At 43.8% G+C, this 22,217-nt stretch overlaps 1 protein-coding gene across 6 annotated transcripts in view; it reads left to right on the top strand.

The window, feature by feature from the left end:
* The window catches only part of greb1l (GREB1 like retinoic acid receptor coactivator), a 69,365-nt gene that overhangs the window by 13,609 nt on the left and 33,539 nt on the right, over nucleotides 1-22,217 (top strand). For all 6 annotated transcript variants that reach the window (XM_088642049.1, XM_088642052.1, XM_088642047.1 and 3 more), the window contains exon 2: nucleotides 21,740-21,832. The gene's annotated coding sequence lies outside the window, so the exon portion shown is untranslated. The remainder of the gene's footprint in view (nucleotides 1-21,739; nucleotides 21,833-22,217) is intronic.

The following is a 22,217-nucleotide window of genomic DNA, read 5'->3' as shown; positions in this document are numbered from 1 at the left end:
GCTCTCCTGACCGTGGGATTTAAAGACTTTTTTCCTGACGGACCTTTAACGAAGACTGTAAAACAAAATATTGACTAGTCTGCACATGCTCAAATCTTAATTCTCTGAAAAATGCTTAATCCAGGAGGATTAGAGTTCTTTTAAAATTTACGGTTTCAGTTTTTCAAAATGTTGCTCCATTAGGCTCAATATATCAGCATTGGACTGAGAGTAAATTTAGTTCTTGGTGGCCGAGTGCGATCTTCATGACAGTGTTGAGGAAGGCTGTTTTCCCTCTCAAGCTGCTGTGGCTCCAAATGGTCTCTTCTTCCCAGAGATGCTGATGGACGACAGAATCACAGCTTAGCTTGTGCATCTGCTGGGCCTGTTTATCTTCCGCATGACTACTTGTAAACTTTTAACCTGTCTCTTTTTTATTGCGGGACAGGAATGTGTGGAATTTGTGTGCTTTCTTTGTGCTGACTAAAGAGCCAGCAATACTCTTCTATTTTTAAACTGACATAGATTTCCTGCTGGTATCAAAAGGCATTAGATGACCAGGATGAATGTCATTTATGTGCAGTTTCTGACTAAATCCTTAATAGGCTATCTTTGCCATTTTATTTTTAAATCAGAGGGCATTTTCATTACATTTCCCTTTTCCTAGTCAAACATTAAAAAAGGTTGGATTCATTTTTGTAAGGCTTGATGCATTTAATATTGCCCAGTTTAGGGCCTTTCCAACATAACACTAAAAAAATTAACGCTGTGACTAAAGCACACTTTTCTGTTGCTAAGGTTCTTGCTGAAAAATATTGAAACTCTTGATAGAACATAGACTTACATTGCCTTGCAAAAGTATTCAGACCCCGGAAAAATTTGTTGCTGGATTTCAAATGATACTTGCACACCTTTTTCCAATCAGTATTTTTATTGCAAACTCACATACTGAAACAAAATGTTTTTAAGTCAAAATTAGTTATTCTTCAGCAGATAACTTAAAGAAAGTCAGAAACTCTAAAATATGCTGTCTGTATAAGTATTCAAACCCTACACTTTAATGTTTGGTTGAGCCACGTTTTGCCACAAAAACAGCTTTAAGTCTTTTGGAGTTGGTGTGATGCCCATTCTAGTCCCAGTTCATCTTGTCAGATTTTTCTCGTGAGCTGCGATTTTCAAAAAAATTGTTCCACAGGTTCTCGATGGGGTTGAGGTCAGGACTTTGACTGGACCACTCAAGGACATTCACCTTTTTGTTCTTGAACCACTCCAATATCGCTTTGGCCCGGTGCTTGGGATCGTTGTCCTGCTGTCCTGTGTTTACTGAAGTCCTGTGACAGTCTTCCCTTCCCTGAGCTACCAGGAACAGTGGCAAAGGCCAAACAGCACTGCTAGATTTCATCGCAGCAGGAAGGCCAGGCGCTTAGGCCACACAATCAGATGATTTTCTCAAGCAGCTGCTGTTATTGGCTTGAGAAAGGAGTGCTGAGAGAGGGCGGTTGTGTTTATGGCCAAGAGATGCCCTTATACTGTAGGGTCAATTTGTGGATGTCTCAGGAAAAGCACTTTAAGGGGTGGTCACACAATTAATTCTCTAAACAACTTTCATGGCATATCTCTCCCTTTTCCCTGTCCAGACGTTATCATTCTGTGACCTCTTGATTTAGTGTGCGTTGATCTGGTGCCATTTGCTTAAAAGCACCAGATTTTCCTCGTTTGCCTTTTAAAAACATTGCCATTAAGCGGTACAGTAAACCCTTGAACACTGTGAGTTTACCACATGAGAATTTTGAGTTTATCTACTGCAGCCCATTATACTTAAGTAATTCAAACGAACGTGTCTTTAGACATGTTCTCCTTACCTCTCTGAAGCGTATGTTTTCTTTAAGTGCTGCGCATGTTGTATAGTTTACTGCATTATCAGCATATTGTACCACCACGCAGGGATAGTGATTTAAAATATATTATTTCTCAAAATGTATGCACAATGGTTAAAAAAGCAATTCTGAAAGTTCCTAAGCATATGAGAAAGGGTGAAGAATCTGGTGTGGCTAAGTGTGCTGAAGATGAATGCCATCTCTACAGGATCAAATCAAAAGTGCTGTTGCTACATTTGATGTTAATGATTTCTATAATAAAGAAAAACGAGGCTACTATCAGAGTGGAAGTTGCCTGTAATATACCGTTGTCACTTAAAGTTTTATAGTGTGGGACCTGAACATTGGAAAAATGTCTCGAAGTTCACATATATATGTGTCCAGTAAAGATAAGAGCATTTGCAAGCGTCTTGTGGAAGAAGCGCTGCAGCCTGCATGATGTGAAGTTAGCAGGGGAGGCGGCATCCATGTTTCCTGAAGAGCCGAAGGAGCTGACTGATGAAAAGGCTAATTACCTGATCAGGTCTTCAGCACCGATGAGACAGGGCTCTGTTGGAAGAGAATGCCTGGTCGATAAGAATATGGAAAAAGCTCATTTTCAAGCCTCCCTCCATCCGTTTCCTAACCACTTCTGCCAGTTAAGCGTCACAGGGGAGCTGCAGCCTATCCTGGAAGCAACGGGCTCAAGGCAGGCCACACCCTGGGTGAGACGCCAGTCCAGCGCAGGGCACACGCACACACTCGCACCAGGAACCAGTTTTCCCAGAAGCCACTTAACCTGCCAGTACAGTTTTGGATTGTGGGAGGAAACTTGGAGACCTGGCTGTAGATTTGATCCTTTTAACTGCTGGGGAAAGAATACAGCCCGTTGTGGGAAACCAGACGTGACCCTCTCGCGTGTGGGTTTTGAGTTCGGGTCTCCAGACTCAACACGGCCAGGAAGGAGCTTTAGCCAGAGTGAAGCTGGAGCCTGCACTAGGGTTAAGCTGTGCAGCAGCTCTTCCCGATGGCCCAGCGAGCTGTGGGACTGAAACTGGCTAGAGCCCCCGAGGAAGAAGATGGTGTCGCGAGGTTGAAGCGCTTCAGGACAAAGAGCCGCGGAAATGTCCTTTCCTGTGCAGCGCGCAGCTGTAGGCTTCGTGACCAGGCGAGGGGAAAGGGCCGTGCCTGCGGAGCGCTTGGGCCCCTCCAGGTGCTTGAGCAGCGCGGTGGAGCTGGGCTGTCCTGACCCGCAGGCCCGACCTTGACTCTGAGGGCACCGACCCGGTGCAGACCTGGGGCACCGCTGACCCCAGCTGACCTGAACTGGGCTAACATCCAGGCGGTCTCGTCGCCTCTTCCTGGGTACTGATGGTTGTTACCTCATCTGGATTCCGACAGTGTGGCTTTTCCTTGCTTAGGGATTTTTTGTTCACTAGTTTAGGTGCTGTGGCTTTCTTTATACCTTAAATTATTTTTGTAGGGGCGTCCTTCACGTGTTTAAAATGAACTTTCCTCTTGCACAGAGCACGGGGGTGTTTCCAGATCTCAGAATAATCAAGTGGTCAACCCGACAGCGGGAGGGTCAGGGCCGAGCTGCCACGAGTTTGAGGTCTGAACCGCAGACGTTTGGGATTTTCTCCCGGAAGCCAGACCCTGTCCAGCAGCGTGGGGGACAGGGCGGGAGCTGAGCGGCGGCTCCCGCTGGAGCGCTGGATGGCTCTGCCGCCGCGGGTGGCGGTTCATGGCCACTTCCAGGCTCAGGAGACGGCCCAGTGGCTCACTTCAAACAGCACGGCCCTTCCCCTGACGCGGGCTGGCTGAGGACTACAAAGGCTGACCGTGACGTTGGGTTCGGCAGTAATGGCTTTCCACTTACGTGTGAATTTGTGAATGTACTCCCAGCCTGCGGTTTATGACGGCAGGCAGCTAGGTGACCCTTTTGCTCCAGTCTTGAGCTGAGCTGTGACTTACGAAGGCAGCCTGGTTTTCTGATCTGGACAAGGCGGCTGTTCCTAGCGGTTTGCAATGAGTTTGAAATGCCAAACTCAAAAATCTTCTTACTCCAGGCTTTGGGAAGAAAACACAGAAAGGATTTTTTGCATTAGTCAGTTTAACTAAATCCTTGACTTTTGTTTGAAGTCTTCTTTAGCACTGTACGTTTGGTGCAGTTAGCTGTACATCCTGTTATTTCAAAGATTATCTTTAACACTGAGGCTTAAAGGCAGAGAGGCCTTTTTATCTTCAGTTTGAGAATCCACTCATTTTCCACAAAAGAACCCAAATAACTTTCTATAAAGTGATAAAAGTACGTAACCAACAGCCTGTGGCCATCTTACACAATTCACTGTTAAACTTTCAGAGCAAACACTGAAGTTGCAAATTGCTTACAGAAAGATGTTTTAAAGAAAAAAACCATGATCAAGTCAGGGACATCGGTTAGTTTGCAGAATCATTGTCTTTGCCTAGATGCCGAGGCGAAACAGATGTGGTTACAGCCCACAGCTTAGCTGCTAACTTTTGTTTCTTAGTGACAAATGACTCTTGCATAAAAATAACTAACAACAAAAGAAATATAGAGCCTAGAGTCTAGAAAAATGATCTGCTGGCTCTCCATGTCTGGCCAAATATGTTTTAAAAAAAACAATCACACAACCAAAACCTGTATCTCTGTGTCGTGGATAAGTAGTGGGTGATAAGTTCATGACCCAGTAATAATGGCAACAGAGAGCTCATCACAGTTGAGATGTTTTAAGAATGAACTGTAGCAGATTGCTGTAGGTGTCTGTACCTTAAGCCTAATTCAACCTGCTTAACAGTGTTTCTGAATGTTTTGTGTGTTAAGAATGCATGCATTTTAGGGCAGCAATTATAACGAGCTTCTGTCTGCTACAGATCCAAAATAGAAGCATGCACAGTGTGTATCATAGTAAATGTTTACAGGCCATATGAAGTACAATAAACATTTTTGTTGTCAAAAACACATAAAAGACATTATTGTATTGGCTTGTATATATGCCCTATCTTGTGGGGAAAACACAGCAATTCAGTTAGCCAGATACTTAATGGGAAAATTGGTCAGAAGTATTCAGATTAATTTCTATAATGTAGAAGTATTTAAAATAAAGAAGCGTTTGTGATTTTTAACACAAAAAGGTTTCTGATGAACTGTGACATTTTCAGATCAAAATGGACAACTGTGAGATTCAAAGGCTACCCCAAACTAAATCGGATTCGTTTTTAGACGTTCTGGTTTTACTGAGCTGTAAGTCTGTTTTGCACGGTTTCAACAGTTGGATGAAACATTGTGGCCTCATAGCATGAAAGGGCTAGAAATGGGAAGGATGCCATTAGTGTATCCTCCCTGTGCTGAATTTTTTATAAGAATATGTGAAGAATCTTCTCGAAATGACAACAGCACTGACAAGCAGGTTGGTTGCAGTTTCGATCCTCCTAGGTAATTTATTCTTGTTTGAACTAGTGGTGCTTGATGCATGCAGTGTTTCTTTGGATGCCTTTCCCCATTTAGGCTTTGGTCAAGAGTGTCTGACCTTTTGTAAATAACTTACGGAATCTTGAGGAAATAATTAATCTAAGGCAGTCTTGCCTTGTGAATGAGTGCAGTTACACATAGGTTCTCTTTGAAGAAGATGGAAGTACTTTGTGGTTCTGGAAGAAAGACTGAACTGCAAGTTAAAGTGATGTTTGTGTAACTGTCAAGTTTACGAACCATGAACAACTATATCTTCTGAGCTTCAGAAAAATAATTCAGTGTTTAAAACAATGCGTTGAACAGACTGTTCTGTTATTTACTGTACTTGTGCTTATCAAAGTACAAAGACAAATTTCATGCTGTGAACTATACAGAAGATTTTCCACTCATGCCCCACTAAAGACAGAACAAGAATTGTAAACATCTTTATACAACCGAGTTGCTTCCATAGAATCCTAAGCCTAGCCCTCTTCACTCTGCATTGCTGTTTCCTGACTGGGTGAGAGAAGTTTCATCGCCAGCTACACTCCCGCGCTGTGAGGGAGGAGTTCGTAAGCAGGCTTTGGCCTTGCTAGTGTTGCATTATAAATTTAGGGGCAATAAATTGTGACTTTACAAATTTGGTCCTAGTTTAGTTTTGTAAACAAGATGATTACTTTAACGTTTAATGAGACTAGGGTAAGTCCTACAGAGTTCAAAAACTGAACATTTGAAAATTTACAAATCAAGGTAAATGTTGTGCCAAGGTAACAGAACTATAGCAGTTACTGAGAAGAACACATGAAATTCCTATAGACACAGGTGGACAAGGTTTCTAGAAAGACATAAAAAGTCCAAGTCAAGAACATACAGACATAAATGTGCAGGTTTTGGGCCAGCAGTCCAAAAATATAATGGGGAAAAAAAAGCAAGATGATTTTATTAGTGAAACATTATTTCTAAAGCAAAAGAAAATTCGTTTGAAGGCCCAAATGAGGAGCCGACAGTAAAAAGGGTAAAAAGGATACTGTAAAACATGATGGCAAGTCCTCACTGCATTTTTAAGAACGATTCCTGTGCGGCGGTAACGTACTAGAAACAGCTGAGCGCTAGAGGTCAACTCTTACAAAGCGGACTCCCCCTCTCTCTCGCAGCACACAGCTGAACCAGGCCAAGGTCAGCGTGCCATCTCCGCCGGGGCCTGGGACAGGCTGTGTCTGCGGCGCGCGCCCCAGGCCGGTACAGGCTGTGCGAGGGCGAGGTGACCACTACCGGCCTCCGCGCCGGCACACCGGGTTCACGCAGGCCTGCCAGCAAGCTGCCTGCCCTGGCTGTGTGAGGAGCTGGAGGAAGATGCCAAGGGGAAGTTTTTGCAAGACCTCAAAATGGGTTCAGAGCATGTCTCACAACTGAGTCTCCTTAGGGCTGTCAAAGATAAAAGCTTCATCTTGGCGTCCACCCTTACTGTACTTCACCCAAATAGTTCGTCTAGAAAGACAAAGGGGGTGCTATGCTAGTAGGTACTTTTTGCCCTTTTCCATTATTCTAGGTTTAAAAAATGACAGTCATTGTGTTTATAATGGTATTGTTATAATATTTATAACAGGGAAGAGAGGTTAAGTTGACAGCTGGGTAACCTTATTTGCCAGTAATTCTACATTTTTAGATGTATGTGAATTTTTAAGGTTAAAAGCACTGCGCAGTTTCCTTAATGCGGCTTTTTGTTTTAACTGAGTCACAAATGCTCAGACTTTTCCTGCCAAAACACTGGTCCGCAGATATTCCTCCCCCTGTGAACATTTGACATTCATATTCTTTTCATGGAGCATCGGCAACGACCGTGGATGTAATGGGATTCTCAGCTGCAGAGTTTTAGGAAGGCCTTTTTCATCAGTTACACTTTTAAGCAAGCGAACAGTCTTGGGATTTCTGTGCTGGAGTGAGTCCTGGAAACCCCACCGTGGGCAGGAAGACTCCAGAGTCGTTGGGAAAGTCGTGGCCAGTGTGGACGATCGACAGCCTGCCTTTGATGTGGGTAGCGCCCTGCTGTAGAAGATTTGCAGGGTCTGTGTGTTTAGTCTGTGCTCTCCACACTGCAGGAGAGAACCCAGACTCCGAGCAGCCTCTTTTGATAAGAAATAAAGCAAATATTTACCTGTGAAATGCAGGGAGGGAGGGCTACAGTGCTCAAGGTCTGCATACTGACCAATAGGCTAAGCTTTCGGTATCAGCCTGCTGCCTCAGATAGAAGGGCTTTGTGTGGCGGCTTTATGAAGCCTGAGCTCTAGTAGGCTGCTCTTCCTGCTGCTGGTATTTTGTCTCTTGTGTCTTAGTCAGTCCACCTTTTGCACATGCACATGCACAATAAACTGTAGAAAAGCTTATTTAAAAATAAGTAGGATTTTCACTTTTTTATAATGTGAACCTTGCTTTTTCAAATTCTGCAAAGCCACACTGACCCAGTGAGGAAAAAGTTAGCAGTGCCTTTGACTTGAAATGAAAGGGGTCTGTGAAGAGCCCGTCGAATAAAAGCGTGTTTCCACATGTGAGCATGCTGGACGAGACCCGCGACACATTAAACACTCCATCACAGATCCCATATTTAAGTGGGGGAAAAAATGTTTGGATTTCCGTGTTGGAGTTAATCCTGAAAACCCCAGTGTGCAGTACCATTCCAAGGCCATTAAAAAAATAAGCTTTTTTAAATGAAAAAAGACAATGGGCACAAGGGGGTACACTCTGGACGGGACGCCACTCACTCACACCGGAGCCAGTCTGACCCGTCAGCGTGTCTTCGGACTGAGGGAGCAAACTGGGGCACCCGGAGTCTTAAAAAATATCTTTTTAACTGCTGGGGAAAAAGCAGAGCAACCCGTGGGAAACCAAATGTGTCCCTCCCATGTGTCTGACTTTCTGTCCCCACTGTTGTGAAAGGTGAGCGCTTTGAAATGCACTGGCGGGCAATGATTGTGTTTTTGTGTTGTGCGCCTCGCACTGTTTGTGCTTAGAGGTTCACCGGCTCCGAGCGCTCGATCTGCTTCTGTGTTGAACTTGGCAGTGAACAGAGAAACACGAAGCAGAGGGCACAGGTGCAGGCTAAACGGATGCACATTTAAAAGCTGAGAGCAAGAGCTGCTTTTTTACCAAGAAGGTTGTGAGAATATGGACCCAACTACCCCGCTGATCTCCTGGCTCTGTTTGAGAAACTGTTGGATGAGATCCTTGGACCAGTCAGCCACTGGTCTAGATGGGCTGAAAGTCCTGCTCTTGTTGGTAACCTTCCATGTGTTCTTGTGGGGCTCTGAAATAATAGGGTTGGATTTTTGGTGTATTTTTTAAGTTTGTGTTTAGTGCTTTGAATTGTTAATATGGTGGCAGGCAAAGCATTTTTCATGTTTGTTGGTGCTTTCAGAATTGGCTGGCTTGTGTCTGGGCATCTGCAGAGTTGCATTTGTATCCTGGTCTTACAAGATGACTTTTTCACCCTTTTTTTTTTTACGATGAGGTGTGGAATTCCCTGCATGTGCACTGCAGATGCCTGCACGAACAGATTCAGTTTATTGTTCCCATCGAAATCTGGGCCTTGAAAATGAGTTGAGCTGATTTATGATTAACCCCCTTCTCTTGAAAGAAGGCCTACTGTCTTTGTGTACTGCCTTTTGTGCCGAACCTTCCCCGGGGCAGAGATGGTCAATTGCGGAGGTCTGAATGGTTTGAGAGCCAGGCGCGGGGGGGCTCTTATCCATCAGCGAGGACAGCCCCCGCTGCCAGCGTCTTGTCACTGGCTTGTGCTGATGTGGCGGCTGGGGGAGGAAGGGTCAGGAAGAGGGGATGATGGATAAAGACAGCCTCCTGTCTTCGCAGGAAGTGAGAAAGGGATTCTTTTCCTCTGGTCATGAAGGAACGTCTTTGTCAAGGTGTCACTTCATCTGTTAAACTCCATTCAAGTTGGCTTTGTTCCCTTTGGGGAGAGAGCAGAGGGGATCCTCTTAGGCACTGCATGCATAGTTCACATTGAGGGTATTGTCTCAGTGGGAGTTATAATAGAGATGGGAGGACTTGCCAATAAAAAAGAGCAAGCGCGCATGCCTCAGTAAGATACCTACAGTGGAGACCTGCCTCCAGTTTAGAAAATATTTATCACAGAAATTGATTCTATGATTGATTCTATGTAGTTATTAGCCTCTGTTTTGCTGGTCTTTACTGAAGAATAGATGGCTGTTTTCTGAGGAAGATGAGAGTGTGGTCTTCGTTTTCAGTGCTTGCTTTTATTTCATTTCTCCTTAAAACGAATGTACGTCATTCAGTTCCGTTTCCTTCAGTGTTTAACTCTTGTATTATGGCAGTGTATCCTGATGAATAATTAGCATGGCCCCAGTGATCTGCAAACTTGAAAAATTTGTGGTGGTTTCTTTCAAATTAACTGCGGATCCATTAACGGTAATGTGAAGGACAGTGAAGCAAATGTTTTACGTGTCAGTCATTCTCTCGATGTAGGTCGATCAACAATAGATGTTATTCTTTGAAAAACCTCCCTGTAGCGTCTGTTAAGGTCCTAATGTGACTCTCAGGACTGGGCACTTAACATTTAACCTTTCCCTTCCTTCAATCCTCAATTTTAAGATCTGATGATGACCGCTAACAAAAGCCTCCTGTAAACCATACAGCTGATCTTGACCCTGAATTGCACCGGCCATCTGATAAGCATAATGTTGTGATGAGATGCGCGTCGGATGAAACATTGCTTTTGAACTCCCCTTTTACAAACCATGACAAATACGCCTGCCTGAACTGTGCTGCAGTGAGCTCTCCCTCTCTCTCCCCGCTCTGGGGAAGAGTAAATAGAAGGTTTAACTGGCAAACAAAAGGCAGTGTCATCTAATAGAGAGTTTGGGGGGCTCTTAACTCATGTCCTTATGGTCTTCCTGCTTTTGTGTCCAGAGAGATTCTGAGAAGGTAGAACTGCTGAGCAATGTGTTCATTGGTTTCATTTTAGTTCTACCAGTTGTTAATCTCTATTCCAGAGACCTGCCTTGGGTTTGAATGGCTTTGCTGGGCATTTGTTTGTGTTCTACGTAGGAGAGATGATTCTCCCCCTCTGTAACTGCAGAATCTTCCATATCTCAGCCACTGATATTCCCACAGTATTCATTCTGGAAATATTTATTCAGTACCACTGTACATGCAGAAGGGCTCTCGCAGCTCAGTGTCGTTATTTTATCTTCTCCTCGCAGGACGCTGTTAAAGCGTGCTGCAGGTTTAGCTGATTGCAGACAGCAGCTGAGCGTTCAGAACACGACCGCAGTTGACACAGATGGACTTCTGATTCAGCAGATGCGGGATGAGAAGGACGCTTAACGGTTTTCTGCAACAAACCCAAAGCGTCAGCATTTATTATTGAATCCATTTGTCCGAAAAAGAAAGACATTGCTGTAAATAAATTGCAGGCACATGCACGTATTATGACTGAGCTCCGTTACTGTTTTCTTCTCAGGGTTTAGCAAGTCAGTGGTGGGTTTGCCTCTGTCAAGGTTTCACTGACAGACATCCCCTCTGTTTGATGAAGTCAGTGCGAGGAGCTCGTCAGGGCTGACAGCTCCTCGGCGCTGTGACCGGGACTGTGAGTCCTCTCTCGAGAGGCCCATCTCACTGTGCATTCTGCTGATTTTTATGGTGATAATTTGCATGTGCTCTGCTCAGTCTGAGTGTGTCGTCCTCTCACACTTGGGTGTAAGAAATCAGGAACAGGGGTTAAGTGTAGAAGATTGTTAACCCAAATTGGTTGCCTTTGTTTTTTTAGATGAATATTCTCCAGATTGACACTTTGTGTCGAAGTATATTCTTAGACGTTAGGCCTATGTGAATAACAGAAGCCCATTGGTTTTTTGTTGTTGTTCTCAGTAGACGTTTTTGTAAACGGTCTTTGAGATATTCATGATTAACTGTTTATTTTAAATGCTATTAAATATCTGAACAATAAGTGATATGTGAACTCTTTGACTCTTTGGTCTTTTCTGTGGAAACATCAATCATAGAATGACTTTTGGGTTTGCCATGAACATTGTTAAGCCCTTTTAAATGTGTGAATCAGTTGAGAACAAACTCACTGAGAGAGTGACACAGAGGAGACCATTTCATACGGCACTGGCTGGGATCCGAAGCCGTGATTCTCTGGTCTGGGGTTGGGAGTTCTCAACACTTCTCCGGCCGTTGGAGTATAGAAGCGCCACAGAGCAAAGTCAACCACCGCAGAGAAAGTGTCCGATGGGAGACTGCTGAGGCACCGGGACTATTCTTGATTCGGCTGCAGAAGAGCTGGCTTTGGCCCTGGCAATTTACACCCTTCTCCTAGGGCTCCCGGGATGGGCTTGTAACAGGGCTCTGAGTACATACTGCTGGAATGCTGGTGAAGGCAAGGTCGCGCTGACCTCTCTGTTCCTGGTGGCGTGTTCCTGTTGATCAGCCTGTCCGAAAGGTTAAGCTAACACTGGGAGGAGGCACGTATGATAGTAATCAGTCCCGGTAGTGATGGAAAAAGAGCAGAAGTGGTTGCCTTCCCCGTAGCTCAGAGGGGCTGTTTCTATAAGAACACAAGAAAGGCCACGAGAGGAGGGAGGCCTCTTGGCCCGTGTAACTCGCTTGATTGCAAGTTGCTAATTGATCCAAGACCCTCATCCCAGTCATTTCTTGAAAGAAGCCAAGTTGTCTGCCTCAACAATATGGCAGGGTAGCTTGTTCCAGATTCCCATAAAAAAGAGCCGCCTGGACACAGTTTTAAACGTACTTCCCCATAATTCCCTCTTGCGTCCTCTGGTTTCTGTTCCAGTGTTGAGTCTGGAGTCCACTGGGTTCACTATATCTGTGCCCGAGGATTGGTGTAATTGAGTCAGGTGCCCTCACAGTCTTGTCTGCTTAAGGCTAACAAGATTAAGTTCTTCTTGAATGTAGGATCTTCTTTTTAACTGGCAAGCTTATCTGGTTGCTGTTCTCTGTATTGATTCCAGAGCAGCTGTATCTTTTGTAATAATGGTAACCAAAATTGTTTCAATATTCTACATGAGAGTCTCAGTAGCACATTATAAAGAAGTAGAATAAACTAAGTGCACTGTAAATAGTACATTAGCATAACATTCCTTGATTTAAAATCTACATTAGTCACATACCCTGACGATTTTATTGACCGGGTGTAAATGGTTTGTCAGCATAATTCTTCTCCAAGTAATGTTTTCAGGTGCCATGTTTCCTGTTTTATGTTATGAAGAATGCTCATTTGTATAAATGAGTACAAAGGTAATGTGTAATGTCACTTCATCCACCAAATTAATAAGAAATATTTAATGCCCCGGATCCTTGTGGTACTCCACTAACTGCATCGCCCTGATCTGAGTATTGACCCGTTATATTTCCTGTGCTTTCTGTCCATTAACCAGTTCTTAAGCCGGAGGCAAGACAAGCATTTACCCTGAGTGCTTAATACTTGTAATTTGAGAATTTCTCTTCAGAAAACCTAAATCTGCTGTCCCGTGTGTTAGTTCGCTTGCGTCCTTTACAACTCTTGCTTATCCAAAGAACTCTTAAGTTCAGCAATTTCTGTTTTTCCTAAATCCATGTCTCCAGGTTCTCTGGCTCTGTAAGCATAGGATAGATTAAATTATAAAAAGAACTGTATGCATATTTCCAGAGTGCTTTTCATCCCAGAGGATCCTGGAGCACGTTTCCCTGTAGGAGGGGCTCCGTGTCTTCCAGTGCCGTGTTCAGGCATGAGGAAGCAGTGTTGGGAGCTCGTCCTGGAGTTAACGAGACCCGGCGTCCTACCGAGCAGACCTCTGCGGTCTCGTGAGCACCTTCAAGGCCCGTGTGCCCAGGACTTTCAATTCAATTAGAAAAAATAACTTGGTGAATTCCTCCGTAAAATGTACCTTTTACTTGGGGAGAAAGCTCTTGTCCCCGAGCAGCAGTTCTGTCATTTGCGATGTTGTTTATCGAAGTAACGAACCCAGCTGTGTTTCTCCCCACACGACGTGCAGTTCATGTGCTGCTGTGCAACGTGATGGTTTTAAAAGGCAGTGGCAAATCGGACTTATTATGACAGAGGGCAGAAAAGATTTTACAGCATATATTCACATTGGAAACGCATGTAATGGGGGCTATTTAAGAAGCTTTGTTAATAGGTTGTTCTGACCTTTGTTTGAAATCGGGCTTTAGTTTAAGGTTAAATGCCTTGCCCTTAAACCCATCCTGATTACTCCAGAGTGTACTGCGAGGTCACTGTTTAAACCTGCTATGCTGGGGGACAAAGGCTTATGGAGACTTAATGAATTGGCTGCAATACAAGTGTGATATACAGCCCACTATCAGCAACCATTGTCCTGCAAAATTTGATTTTGAAATGAGTTTTATAACTGGACAGTAAACTTCCAGTGGCTTAATGATGATGACTTCTTCATCTGTCCAAATCCCCCTTTTGTCTTCCACAACCCCCCCTTACTCCCCCTCTGCCTCCTTAAACCCTCTGTTACCCCTTTAGAGTCCCACAGCTATTCTCTCTACGCCTATTCACCACCCTGGCGTCTCTGGCGCTGACTCCAGCAATGGCTTTCAGCTGGAATGCTGCCTTTTGTTTTGCTAGCTCGGCAGAAGCCTCTGTAGCTTCAGCGGTCATCTGGTATCCTCACTAGTGTGATCTCCACTTCAGTGCTCAGCAGGTAGTCTCGGGCTTTTATAAGGAAATTAGACCATGGACTGCCACCCTGCTAGCAAATGACCGTGGCTCTTTTCATCCGCCAGTGACTGAGACCCTTAGGGAATGTTAGTTGTTCTCGACACTTGAATTATTGTTTTTTTGGTTGAGTGCGTGATGGTGGCAGGAGAGCACTTTACAGTACATTATACTAAGCTGTGCATTTTTGCACTCTGCTGTCGCAAACCTCCTCCACAGCTGTGCCGGTGTTCGATTAAGCTTAGTAAAAACAAGAGAAAAGTCTTAAATTTCAATTGTATTCATTACCTAGGTTCCGAGGACTGGACTACATGTAAGAATAGTTCATTGTTAGATCAAATCATGAATCCTGAATGATTGCTAGAATTTCTTCATTTTAAAATGTGTTTATCTATTAAGAACATTTAGACTTTAACAAAGCAACTTATTACCCCTTGTAAATATGTCTGTGTCTGTACGACAGTGCTGAAAATGTGTTCCAGCATCATTTAATGAGGCTGAGAAGGAAAGGCTTTGCTGACATTCCTGCAAGTTATTTGGAGGAAATTCCTCCCTGCCTCAGAGGCTCAGGCAGTGCGTGGCTGCTGGGCTTGCAGCGTTTATTTGTGCTTTCTTATCTGTGCGAGAGAGGGAGGGTTTTAATTGCTTTTACATTCTGTCCCTCTGATTTTCAGCATTGAAAAAGAAGTTGACCTTTAGAGTTGTTTTCAAGCTCTTTAAAAAGAAGCTCCGTTTCAGAGTCTAGCTGCGTGCCCCCCGACTTCTCCGGTCTGTTATCCGGTTCTCTCTGGGGCTTGAGTTGTCCTCGGGATTTAGGGTCACCCTTCGTATTTGCAGTCCTCCCGGACTCTGGGATTCCAGGGAACTCAAGGGTAGCTCCCATGGCAGAGCTGAGCTCAGGAAAAGCCCTATCCACCCTATGGTACCTTTCTCCCTCTCTAGCTTTCCTTAACTTCTGGTTGTTGTACTCCTTATTACATGCGCAGTCCATTCTCTCCTCCAGCTGCTGCCCATGACCTGTCTTTCATTTTATTCCCCCAGCTTGTCCTCAGATTTCCCTTTTCATGTCTGTAATCAAATGCAAAAGTGCCTGCTTGACGTACCCCTCAATAAATTCTTAGCATTTTTCTCTGATTTATTGACTGTCCAGTTGTTACACGTAGAGAGAGCACTTTGAGATCTCAGGACATCCATCTGATTTTTTTTTAAAGAGACTCAGACTGCCTGGGTAAGATTTTTATCCTCCGATCAGGATTTTATACCAATTTCAGATTTAACTGATGAACAAGTTCTCCCCTTGCTTGTCGCCTGCCTATTGGAGATAAGGTCTGAGCAGGCACAGTGTTTGGTTCCTGCTCCTATCTGGAGCAGTCATGTGGGGTTCCAGTTTCTTTATCTGTTAGCGTGGAACTGCTTTGATCTTCCTCTAGAACATTCTCAGCTGGGAGGCCAAAGAGTCACTCCGCAGTCTTGTACAGTTGATAAAACAGGCTGTGGACAATGTATGCAAAGTCAGCAATGTGTACTGCCAACATTGTATAAGTTAAACATTTCCGTCAAATGTTAATCTCTTGCTTTGTTGATTGCACTGAAAGCACCAGTGTTGGTTATTGTAACTTTTATCTGCTTTGTGTCCCTAAAAGAGGAAAGAGAAAATGGGTTCAAAACTAAGTTCTTCACTCAAAGCCTTGGACTCGGTTCACAACACCAGGCTTCGATGTGCACGTGGATGATAAGAGCACCATTCATTTAAAAAACCTAATAAGGCTTTGACTGAGCATTTTAAATGACCTCCCATTGTTCAGAGAGAACTGAATGTGCTTTATTGAGTTCTTAAAGACAACTCAGTGGCAACTCAGTCCATGATCTTTCCAGGAGAACAAATTAACAATATGATGACACTTTACTGTGTGTTTTCTTCTGAATCACACGACACTGATCGCAAAGAAAAAAAGCATGCATGAGGCAGTTTTGGCTAGAGATGTCCGTGCCTGTTACATCTATCTAGAGCTTTAAAACTGGTCACAGTATAAAAGATAAATCCTTTTGTTTCTGAATGCAAAAGGCCTGGCTTGTTATTGTGGTGAATGACTAGGAGGTGGAGTCTTACATTCAAGCCAGTTCTATTGTGTTGCAGGGAGCTGGTGGTATTTCCCAATTCTTTCCGAGGAAAGAGTTTTATGTTGCAGTGTCAATGTCATGGGTTTTGTGCCCTTCAAAAATAAATTAAGCTGTCTGAGTGTGGTAATATTGCAAATGTTTTATCTTCTTGAAATGCTTGTTGTTTACATGTTTCCATTTTCTTTGATTAGGCCTTTGTTTCTCTTTTGATAACGTAGCCAAAGATTTAAAAGATGACTCTAGTCTATTGTTACTTGAAAACAGTTGCAGTGAACTAGTCAGAATATTTAATCTTAACTGTGTGGCTGATTAATTCATAGTATTAAGTGGAAACGCTTCTTAAGACAAATCTGAGAAAGGAATTGATATTTTTAGTCATAAAGATTTCAGAGTTTCAGTTGTTATATCTACTATACATTTCTTGTGATATTCTTTTATTTTAGCTAATGTTAACCAAACACTTTATTCTTTACTGATTAAAGTGGTAATTTCTTTAAAGACCCAACCCAAAAAAGCACACTATTCATTTTGTAACGAAACAGATTTTTATTGAAGTATAATAAATAGCCTGTAGCTGCCATTTCTAAGTAAACCTTATATAAGTCTTATATAACACTTATATTTTTAAAACTTTTTTACTCTTCAAGAATCATTTATTCATTTTAGTCTCTCTTGAGATATTGAGAGAAGAATTTGCCATTTGCCATGGCAGTCCCTTCTCAACAGACCCCAAGAGCAGTTAACAGGCTTGTGAGAGTGTATGTCCTAGTATCTGAGATGGGTGAGTGACATTATGTGCCGAGTGTGAATGCTGCTCTGGCTTATGTTGTCTCTGATTTTCCGCTGTTTGCAAGGGAGATTCTTGGAGGAATTATCCCACCAGGTGTGTGGTAGCACCACTGGATTTCATTTGAATAATCTCAAACAGAACGTGCAAATCAGCCCCTGTCAAGCATTCTGCTGAAGAGTCCTTGCACTTGAAGAGCATGGGAAAGAGAAGAGGCCAGTTAGCGTGTTGGGCAGTTCATGGCTAGTTGACCAGAGGACCCCTCCCGCTGCTTCTTGAAAAGAGCCAGGTTATCAGATTATCAGCTTCAACATCATGGCTGGGCCGCTTGTTCCACACTCTCGCCACCCTTTGTGTAAAGAAACACCTCCTGTTCACGACTGTCTGCTGCCTGGCAAGGTGTTTTTGCGTGGTGAAGTCAGACGTCCCCGAGTAATTTCCAGCTTCGGCATTTTCAGTTCAAGCTCCTTGGGGAGAAAGTGGAGCTCGAAGTGGAATGCCTGCCCCGTTCACTCATTTCTTTTTTGAAACGCCGGGAGGGGATGTTGCAGTCTGGACCCTCGTCAGTCTGGACTTGGAGACACCCGAAGAAGGCTCAGCAGCTGAAACTGTCTTTCTTGCTCTTTTCCTTTCACCCCTCTGGGAGTTATTACCTTCTGAAAACCACATTATTAGCACTGAAATAGTGTTCGGGTTGTCAGTGGAGAAGCCATTGGCATTGTCCCTCTTGCCTTTTTTCTCCACGGAAAACCTCGGACGCCCTTGAAGAAAAGGTTCAGGCCAGATAGCTTGTCTCGCTGTCTGTCTTTCTGCGGGGGCTTCTCTGATACGTCCCAACAGTGCGACCCTCACAAGTTCCTGGACCAGATGGGCCATTGAGAAACTTCTCAGAGCGCAGGCAGCATTTGTTTGTGGAATGGTGCAAGTCCATGAGACAAGGTGCAAGTTTTGACTCTGCATTCCTCTGATAGCACTCATAATATCGCCTGGGATGCCGGCTTAAATTGGCCCCATAAAAAGAAATGAGGATATGGGGGAGGTTGGGGATGAAGATTTATGGTCCCGCAATCTGTCAGGAGCCGTGTTCTTTCTGCTGATGTTGTGGGGTCGCCTTCTGTGTTTGTGCCTGTTGCTCGCTGGGGTGGCTGAAGGAGATGTGCTCCTTTGTTCACTCAGCAGGATGGTCCTCTAAGAGCATCTGTCACTGCGGGGGGCGGAGCCTGGCAAGATGGATGAGTCCCAAGTGAACTCCTCTTTGGAGCAAATGGTGGAAATGAGGAAGGACAAGAGGGAGGGGGGATGTGTGTGTCGTGAGAGAGGGACAGAGAGCAGGCGGTGTGGTGGATTGATGAGTGGAGGTTTCCTCCTGCTTGCATCACGGACGAGAACTCTCCATCACAAACTGAGGAGGATCCCGAGCCGGGCTGGGTGAGAGCAGGCCAGAAGAGCTCTTGTAACAAGAACCGCAGTTTGTTTTTTATTTGGTGCTTGCCACAATGGATGTGAGCGCTTGAGAGTGGCACTTGGGATTTTCTCTTTCTCTTGTTGGAGGGCTTGTTTCTCTGGCTGGCGAGAGCTGACAGGAAGAGTCTGGACTGTTGCATGGCATGGAAGGTACAGTAGAGGTGCTGAGTGCTGAGGCTTTCAAGCTCCTGTTTTTATAAGGAGGTGCTAATGGCTCTGAGACCTGAGTGAGACCTGTTTTTGGCATGCAACACCAGAGATTTCAGGTTTTGGAGGGCATGCTGGTTTTCGCCCTCCCCGAGCTTGTCACCACTGATGTAAAACAAAGTAACAGTGTGAGGATTTTACCTGGATTCGTATCTTTCAAGTCCTGCAATCCGAGGTTTCACAGTAGAGATTTGTTGCAGGTGATAGAATGGCTCAGTCATCCTTTACTTTGCAGGGTGGCTTTTCAAGATTTTTTCTCCTGTGTGCTCCGTGTGTGTCGTATGTGATGTGTAATAGTGTCAGAGCATGATATTAAAAGTAAAGTAAAATGAATCCGGAGAGAAATTCTCCCTGGAAAGGTATGAAATTTCATTTTTGTCTTTTCTGGACCCAAGCAATTATTCAAATGGAGGGGCAAACAAAAGAAGGAGAAGCCAGGATAGAAGGAGGGAGAATGTGTGGTTTCTTCTGCCTGGAGCCGTAGTCGTTTGCCTGCAGAGTAATGACACTAAAAGACACCCAAAATGTCATTATTAGTAGGCAGCGCGTGAGTGTGAGGCAAGCAGATACTTGAGGCTGGGGCAGAGGAGCCATTGAGATTGGGTTACCGCGTCTTTATCAAGGCCTCTGTGGTCTTTAGAGGGGCACTGAGGCTTGACCTCCCTGGCCATCTGCATCAGCCGGGCCCTGCTGTGTTTCTGAGCTCCTGCCGGCTCTGAGCAAGAGGAGGGCGAGAACCTTCCGAGCTGCTGGCCTAGGAAGGCTCTTTTTCGGGGGGGGCTTGAAGAGGTTTCTTTCCTTTCCTCTGACTCTGTGAACTTGGTACAACCACTCAAACGTGTTCTAAAGCTGGTGGAGGAATTTAAACTGAGCAGAATTAGATTGTCAAAAATGCGCTTTTGATTCTCGATTAAATCTGCTCATGTGAATTTTTTCATTCCTTTTAAGATTGATATGCATTTAATGGAACAAATGCCTGATTATCCCCCCCTCCTCTTTCCTGTTTTGTGCTTAACAGATGCTGTCCCTCAGAAGATTAAGATGTTGAATGGTACCTCTTGGGAGATAATAGGGAGCAGACACCTCACAGTGGCTGTAATGAGCTTTTCCCATCAGTTTCTACTCTTTCAAATCTTGGGGGCTACTCATTTTGGGGGATTTGTGATTAAGCCTCCAATCTCCAACTGAAACTTTGGAATGCATTTTAATAAAACAAAACTACAGTAGTTTGGCAAAAAAGATGCTCTTCCCTTTGGAGCATGATTTGATTGTATGTTTGCAAGTTGTGGAAAATCGTTACGGTATCAGGTGTGGGCTCCTGGTTATAGTGATAGTTCCTCCACTGGAAACAGGCTAGCCTGTCAGATATCAAGTTAAAATGTAAACATTTATAAAAGCATGTTTGTTTTACAATGATAGTCCCCACCTTAATCTGTCTTTTCAGGCCCTTGTTTTTCCTTGTCAGTAGTTTTTGAAAAAGCATCCTACTACAATGTAGAATATTAAAACATCTTCATGCATTTTACTGGCATTTAAGGTATCTTCTCTGATTACTCATCTGTAAGTACATTTGGCAGTATGCTGTCAGTGTGTAAACTATGCATTGTATTATGCAGGCTAATAGTGTAGGTTAATTAAATTCACTCAGCAGTATTTAAACAGCCAAGATTAATGCTTGTAACTGCAATCTTGTTTACTGTAAGTTGTCTGGATCGCATTGCTTGTTTGATGCCTAGCCAATGAGATGAAATCTTCAATCGGCCCTTAAAATGCGTAGAGAGAACTTGACATTTCAGATTGTCAGAATAAGCGCTAAAAGCAGCCCAGGGATCTTGTCGAGAGGTTGACAGGCTCTTTCTGGCCTGAAGTGATGGCGCTCAGCAGGAGAATATTCGGAACCCCCTTTTCTTTCCAAGTCTCTGTAAGCTGCTGCTGGTGTTCTGTGAATGTGTGGAGCTGAATCCTATTGGGATGGCTTTGCATTTTTGTGAAGAGTGTTGATAGTGTTAGTGCACTTGGATTGTACAGTTGTGCAATTGTACAGTTAGATTTTCTTGGCATTTTGTGAATTGTGACATTTTAAAAGACTTACCCGAAATGTGATTGGGAAGCTGATCACACCGTGAGGTTCATATTACTGGTGACATCATATTGTTTTATTGACTTTGTGAAGTAGTACGGGATAACAGCAGTGAAAATGCATGAGTTTTTGTTGTGGGTTGTGCCGAGTCTTTGTAAAACTGTTCTGCAGGTGTGCTGTGAACTAAAGTGTAGGTTGCATGTTTTTTCCGAGGTGAGCTGTGGCTTCCCCATGATGTGGTGATGACTGATCAGTTAATGATCATCTTATTAATGCATAGGCAGGCAGACACCTCAACATTTTTAATTGTAAAATGGGAATATGTACAGTATATTACCTTTCCAGTTTCTGTGAAAGTGCATTTAAAATGGAGCAGATGAAGCATTTCTTTGCCCACAGTGTTGTGGGGGTGTGGGACAAGCTGCCCAGCCATGTTGTGGAAGCAGCTATCCTGGCTTCTTTCAGGAAATGGCTGGATGAGACCCTTAGATCAATTAGCTACTACCTGCCAGATGAACTGGATGGGCCAAGTCACCTCCTCTCATCTGTAATTGTTCCTGTGTACCTGCAGGTGTAATCTGCTTTTTTAGTCCTCCAAAAGTATTCATTTGCAGAAAAGATCTATTATGTCCACATGGAAAACATATTTAACCAAAAATATAACATGCACTGTGTTGACAGTTTTTTTTACATCTAAGGTTAAAGTAACTTCAAAGAAAAGCGGACAGATATTAAACTGTTCTATGTGAGCATTAAGTGACGTTTAAAGCAGTATTCTTTTGCCGAATCTTATACAACACTGTTATTACACTGTTCTTTATTACGATCTTTTCATTTGATCATTTTTTCATTTTCGTTGTGCCAGATGTGTATATGTATTAAGCAGTGACCTCTTCTATACATTGATTTATTTTTAAAAGACAGTGCGAAAGAATCTGGAGATGGCAGTGGGTAGGGCCTTTTCTCTGGGCTGGAGCTGGACCTGAGCTGGATGGGTTCAGCCCCACCAGCAGACTGGCTTTGCTCATGAGCTCTGTTCTCTCTCTCTCTGCAGGCGCTAAGGTTCTGTTAACAAAGAGGACAGCACTACCGCGCACTATGGGCAGGAGGTGAATATGTTCCAAGAAGGCTAAGATCAACACGTAAGGTAAGACTCTGAGGGGATGCAAGTCTTTGTGAAGGAACAGACAGACTGAAGAAACCAGTATAGCGATAGGGCTTGCTGTGTCGGTGGCGTTGGCTGCAAGGGAACGAATAGAAATTAATGACACACTGTAAAGCAGATAGAAGACGCGCTTCTATTTTCCCCATTCTTCTACTTTTCATCGTGGAACCTCTTGTTCCCAGATAAGTGTGTCTGAGTTTCAGGAGGTTTTCTGGGGTGGCAGGAATTAATTCAGAAGAACTTTGAGGGGAAATTCCTAAAATGGTGTTTTAATTTGCGGTGCTATGGGATCTCTTCATTTTTTACATTTTAAACCTTTTAAACAATAGACTCTTTATATACGAGTGTACATTAGAATCATGAGAAG

This window comes from Lepisosteus platostomus, chromosome 8 (assembly GCF_059453375.1).
Source record: "Lepisosteus platostomus isolate fLepPlt1 chromosome 8, fLepPlt1.hap1, whole genome shotgun sequence".
Taxonomy (NCBI): Eukaryota; Metazoa; Chordata; class Actinopteri; order Semionotiformes; family Lepisosteidae; genus Lepisosteus; species Lepisosteus platostomus.
The sequence above is the reverse complement of the archived record's forward strand: the minus strand, read 5'-3'. Positions and strand labels throughout refer to the sequence as shown.